The sequence below is a fragment of the Schistosoma haematobium genome, chromosome ZW (genome assembly GCF_000699445.3).
Source record: "Schistosoma haematobium chromosome ZW, whole genome shotgun sequence".
Taxonomy (NCBI): domain Eukaryota; kingdom Metazoa; phylum Platyhelminthes; class Trematoda; order Strigeidida; family Schistosomatidae; genus Schistosoma; species Schistosoma haematobium.
In genome coordinates this window covers 43,431,996-43,437,711 of record NC_067195.1, presented here as the reverse complement: position 1 = coordinate 43,437,711, position 5,716 = coordinate 43,431,996, and positions in this window count along the sequence as shown.

Genomic DNA, 5,716 nt, shown 5'->3' with positions numbered 1-5,716 from the left:
GCTAACTGTGATAAAGATCTTATAAATGAGAACAAAACTTAGGGCTTATTGCGTAATAATTTATGTGCAGTATTCAGTTAGATGGTTTCTTGGTATTCGGATGGTATCGGATGTTTTAGCAGTTTCGCGTTCCTTGGTCTGACCAATTTTACCTCGAACAGTTGGTGATTTTCCTGTGCGATGAATTTATGCTATCAAAAGTTAAATGTATGCCCTCAATACCTAAAGCAATCGAGATTTCACGTAATAAATATATTTGTTAGTTTATTCTTAACACTCATTTTACTATTCGCCTCTTCTTTGTAGTCATCTACCTACTTGTTGCTCGTTGATCACTGAATAAGTTGGATAATAAGATAAATATCAGCCAAAAAGTTAATGGGATGGTCAAATCGCCCGAAAAATAACTGTACCAGTCCAAAAAATGCAGTATTTTATTGGTTGAAATTGCAGAATAAATACGATAAATACAAAGCGTCGAAAAAGGACAGGCCTTTTTACAGTGAGCGGCACACGTTTAGTAAACATTACTAGTGACAAAATGATGAGTTGTCGGTATGAACAATGATGCACCAATCGATACAATATGTACAATCATCAGCAAGCTTCTGATAGATTATTCGTCCATGAACACCGAACGCAGGATTTAGGTTTTTGAGTGGACAAAAATTCATTAGTAAGAGGGAAGCTAGAATCATAATAAAAGGCCGATGACGTGGGACGGTAAAAATAGTGAGTTATAGTTTCTCACACACATTCTACGTCTTATCGAGTATTTTGGATATCTTTATTTATCAGCTAATAGCAGTACTTTTGCCATCACACATCAGTCTTTGTAATGTTTGTTCTTGTTGAATAGCATCTATCCCTGTTAATTTGTAATTTTGAGTAGTTGCTCTTCACTACCTGGGTGAATGTTAAGTCACTTTGATGTGGTTATTTGTAACAATGGAAATTCGAGTAAGTGAATTTTGCAGTTTATGAAATCAGAGATAGACAATAGTCAGATTTTCTAATTAAAGATGAGCTCTAAATACCTCTGACATTTAATTCACCACCAAAGGATTTTGATGAACATGGATGTCTGGTAATTGTTAATTCAATGAAGGTTGAAAATTTTCGCGTTAAACAATTTTTGAACTTTATACAAATTGCTGATATACAACGATTAGCCGTCATAACAATCATAAGTATCAATATTTTTCAGGGAACTGACGTATTGTTGTGTAATTTAATAATAACACTCTGTTCCATGAAGCTTGCAGTTTACTGGAAAGATCACATTGATACAGAAGATACAGTATTCACTCTAGTAGGCTACTCAGGTAGGTTGATATTTTATAAGCTGACTTGAAGCCTCCGCCTTCACTTGCAAAAATGTGGTGTCAGGGTTTGGACAACTTAAAAAGTGTTTGGGAAAGTGGTAAGGGTGGATGTAGCGTTTTGTTGTAAAGGAAATTTGTAAGCGTTTATAAAGAAATTGACCTAATACTGTTGAATCGTCTCCTTAGACTAACTGTCGATCACAATGCTGCAGAATGAGTGCTAAAAATAACGTTATTATAAATTACAGGGATATGAATGATACAAACAGTAATTTATCTGAGAAAAAATTACACGAGTTATAAATGACCCTGATAGTCTTTTCTTTCTTATTTCTGATTATACACAGTTCTTGTGTATAACATCACAGTAAGTGTCACGCTAATCAGTGGTATATTTTTCATAAGTGAAACAATGCATTTTTGCTTCAAAAGTGGTAACTGAACTATGTTGTTAGTGAATACGAATTTATGATGTGTGTGTTATAGATGTTGCAAATAAATATCTATAAAGAGATTCTGCAATCACTAACGGACTTATAAACAAAGATCTATTGCATATTGATAGGTAATATCTAAATATTGCTTTTCAATGGTAACGTTTTTGTATGTAAACTGTGAATTGCTGATAGTATTATGAACTCTGTAATAAGGTGGAAACCTGAGACCTATCGGTTATTTGACATTTCGTCATAAACTTCACGTAAGATAGCGATATGCAAATAGGTCTGCCGGGTGGATTTAAACACAACGTTTCCACTTAAACCTACTGTATCGCCAAGTGTAATAACGGTCATGTCTACGTTCTTGAATTCATAGAATCTGTCATATTACGATGTATTTTTTTATCAAAGAAGAAGATTATGCCGTGAATCTTAGTCTGTTTGTAATTTTTTATCTGCCATATCTGACTGCGTTACGCCGGACTTGCATTGCATGCTGGAATGACATCTTAATTCATAGTAAGTTTAATCACATCGTTGATTCTTATCAAGTGGGCCGCAAATGAGAAAGGTTTGTTGTGCTGTGAACTATGCTTTTTATGAATAAGTGACTGTTGTCTTCAGTCTTTAAACAATATCGTTTGTCTTCTGTTAAGTAGGTCTTACTAGCCTATAGTTTGTTTTTTGGTTTACAGGCATAATTATCTACATTTGACTACCTTGACTACCATGTCTGTGCAAATGAATGAATAATTATGACACCTGTCTAATTTAGCACTTGTGGTTATCGTATAACTCAGCTTAGTCGATATAATAATACTATACTTAACTATAGTGCTTAAAGTATGTAATGAAGCAGATCAGTTTACTGAGTAGACTTGCTCACTCATTTCCATTAGCATGCTTGAACGTCACGACTAGAAAACGATTAGCGTAACATTATGTATGCATTAGAGTGTATGTAGCTCCTGGAAGATGAAGTTTTGAGCTTAGAGCTTGTGCAGAACAGGAGGAATGACAAGGATGTTATATTGATGTGTCATATTTATCATATTTCCACTAGCCCTAACATATCGCCAATTCGTTTCGTTAATAAGTTACACGTAATATAGTAGTGATATATCTATATATGAACCCACTTTAATAACTTAGCCTTTGATAAAAAACGACAGAGAATCTGCAGTCACTTCCATATCAGCCTGCTTTTATCGAGTATGCTGATTTAAATCAGTCTCCAATTCGAAGAACGTAGCCAAATCGTTCGCTTTGGATCTTGCTACTCTAAACCTGTGAATGTAACTAGTGGGGTTACACAAGGAAGTGTGGTTGGTCCATTGCTCTTTCTCCTTTTTATCAATGACGTGTGTTCCCTCTTCCTATATGGTAAGCCTTTCCCTTTTTGCTGATGACCTGAAAGTAGTTTATTCATTCTCTTCTCCCACGAAAGAAAGCTATATTTCAGCGGTAATCCAAGAGGAAATAAACAAGTTGTACGAATGGACTGTTTCGTGGAATTTTCCACTTCATGTTGACAAAAGTGGATTTAAATCTGACTGTACACACACATACACTCAAACCTCTCAACACTGTTCGTGACCTGGGTTTAAGATATAGCAACAGTCTGAACTTTTCTGAGCACATAATACCTCAAGTATCCAAAGCTAGAAAGCTGATCGGATTGATAATGATAAACTTCAATAATATCGAATCGAGATTATTATTATAAAGAAAATGTATCTTACCCATTCTTGAATATGGTATCTTAGTTTACAGTAATTTCAGGCACAATGACCTGATTAAAATTGAAGGTGTTCGAAGAAAGTTCACCAAAGCTGTTCTGGGGTATTCCGATAACAAAGACTATCACCAAAGATGTCAACAACTCAACTTAGAACCTCTTTGGATCAGACGTATCAAATTAAATCTTTTCTTTATCTACCGGCTTATTTTTTCATCCTGCACCATCCTCAAAGCCTTAGACATTCCAAAGGGACATAAGGTTGCGACATTTAGAAGCTCCCACCTTCAATGGACCTATCCTTGACCATCAGATGCATATTCGCAACGCAACTTTCGTGAGGCGCGCCAACTGTAGTACTGATTAAAACCATCTGCATTCATATCTTATAAATTATCAACCCAGCTATGTAATTTACTACAGTGGATATTGTATCATTTGTATCCATTTGATCTTGCCTGTAAACTGGCATGCCTCATGTAACAAACTGTTATTTGAGAATAAATTATTATTATTATTATTATTAACGGTATTTCCTACTCATTGGTATTCACCCCTTCATACCTTATGATATCATCCCACAATCTACGCAATAAGGAGAATATTCTAGCGATTCCAAGAGCCCACACAAACTTACGTCAGAATTTTTTCCTTGTTCGCTACTTAACCATGTGGAACAGACTGCCAGTGAACCTCCGTTGCAGTGAAACTACAACCCGGTTCAAAAGTCTCCTTGATGATTTTCTTTCCGAAAGTGGATTATTTCACCTATTGAATATCAATGTATTCAACAATGATTTATACAAACAAGGTCCGTCATCCATTTAATTACCTGAAAAGCAAAATAAAACCTTTAAATCTTTTCACGTCTATTTTATTTTGTTTCTATTCATCTTAATATATGAAGTCTGCTTATGTTCGTATCTATGAATATTACTGTTATTAATATCATTATTGTTCCCACGACACATTAGATATTCCTTTTATATCTTCTTACCCTTCTTAACATCTTTAATTCCTGGCTGTCCTTTGAAATTAATTGTGACTTTCGTAGCATCATTCTTAATTGTTATTGCACAAATATTTATACTAATATCCGGTTTCACTCTGTATACTATTACATAAATCTAAATGTATTCATCCGAGTGCATTAAAGGATTTTTATTTTATTTTATTTAAATTTCTGGTTTCCTTCTGAGGTTGGTATTCATTACGCAATTATTATTCTTATCATGGGTGAAACTTTTCACTGGGTGTTCACTTCTTTTCTCTCTTCTTTCCCTCTAAATAAACATTCTTAAGACTGCGAAGTTTGTAATTAAGAGAATAACTTGTGTTACACTTAAATTAAATTCTCAGACCTATTTTATCTTCACTATGCATACATGAATCATACATATTGATATTCCATTATCCTTTCCACTCAATTGAGACTTTCATTGCATTACTCCAAACGATGACTGCACAAACATTTATTCCAGCGTCATATCTTACTACAATAATAAGTTGTTTTTTCTTAATTATTTTTTGTTACTAATTTGACGATATATACATAGTCGTTTGCTCTGGTTTTATGTTCATAAACACGCCAATTAAACTGTTTGCGTATTTCACGTCTCCTTTATTTCTATTCCCTTATTTTCTCCATTTCCTTCTTTAAACTCAATTCAATATTCTTCTCAATTACACAGAACCGATTTATTATTTTTAATATCCTACTATTATTACTCTAAATTTTTTTTAAAATATGGCAAGTATAATGTTTACATTATTGAAAATTGTGAATTATTGCATTTTTTGAAGAAACCCGAAATGGTTTCTTCACAACACTTATGTACCCATAAGATGTTTGTGAATAATAATAATTATAGTGAGATAGCGTTCATTTTGAAAAAGGATGATAAGTATGCTTAATGTTTATTTGTAGACTATATGTCTAGATCACTGTCAGCACATACTATGCACTGCACAAATTTTAGTAACTGACTTGATCTCCGAGTAAATCACAGAAACGTAAACTCTTCGCTGAAAAGCATGTAATTTATTAATTTACCTATTCCACATTTTTGATTAAAGCCATTACTTTTCTTCCACTCAGAATGCAACAGGAGTGATTCTTCACAGATATTGCAAACTGTCTAGTCGTTAGAACTATGGCCCAATGAAACTGTTTGCGGAAGACTTAACCAACACCAGCACCTCCGAAGCTTACT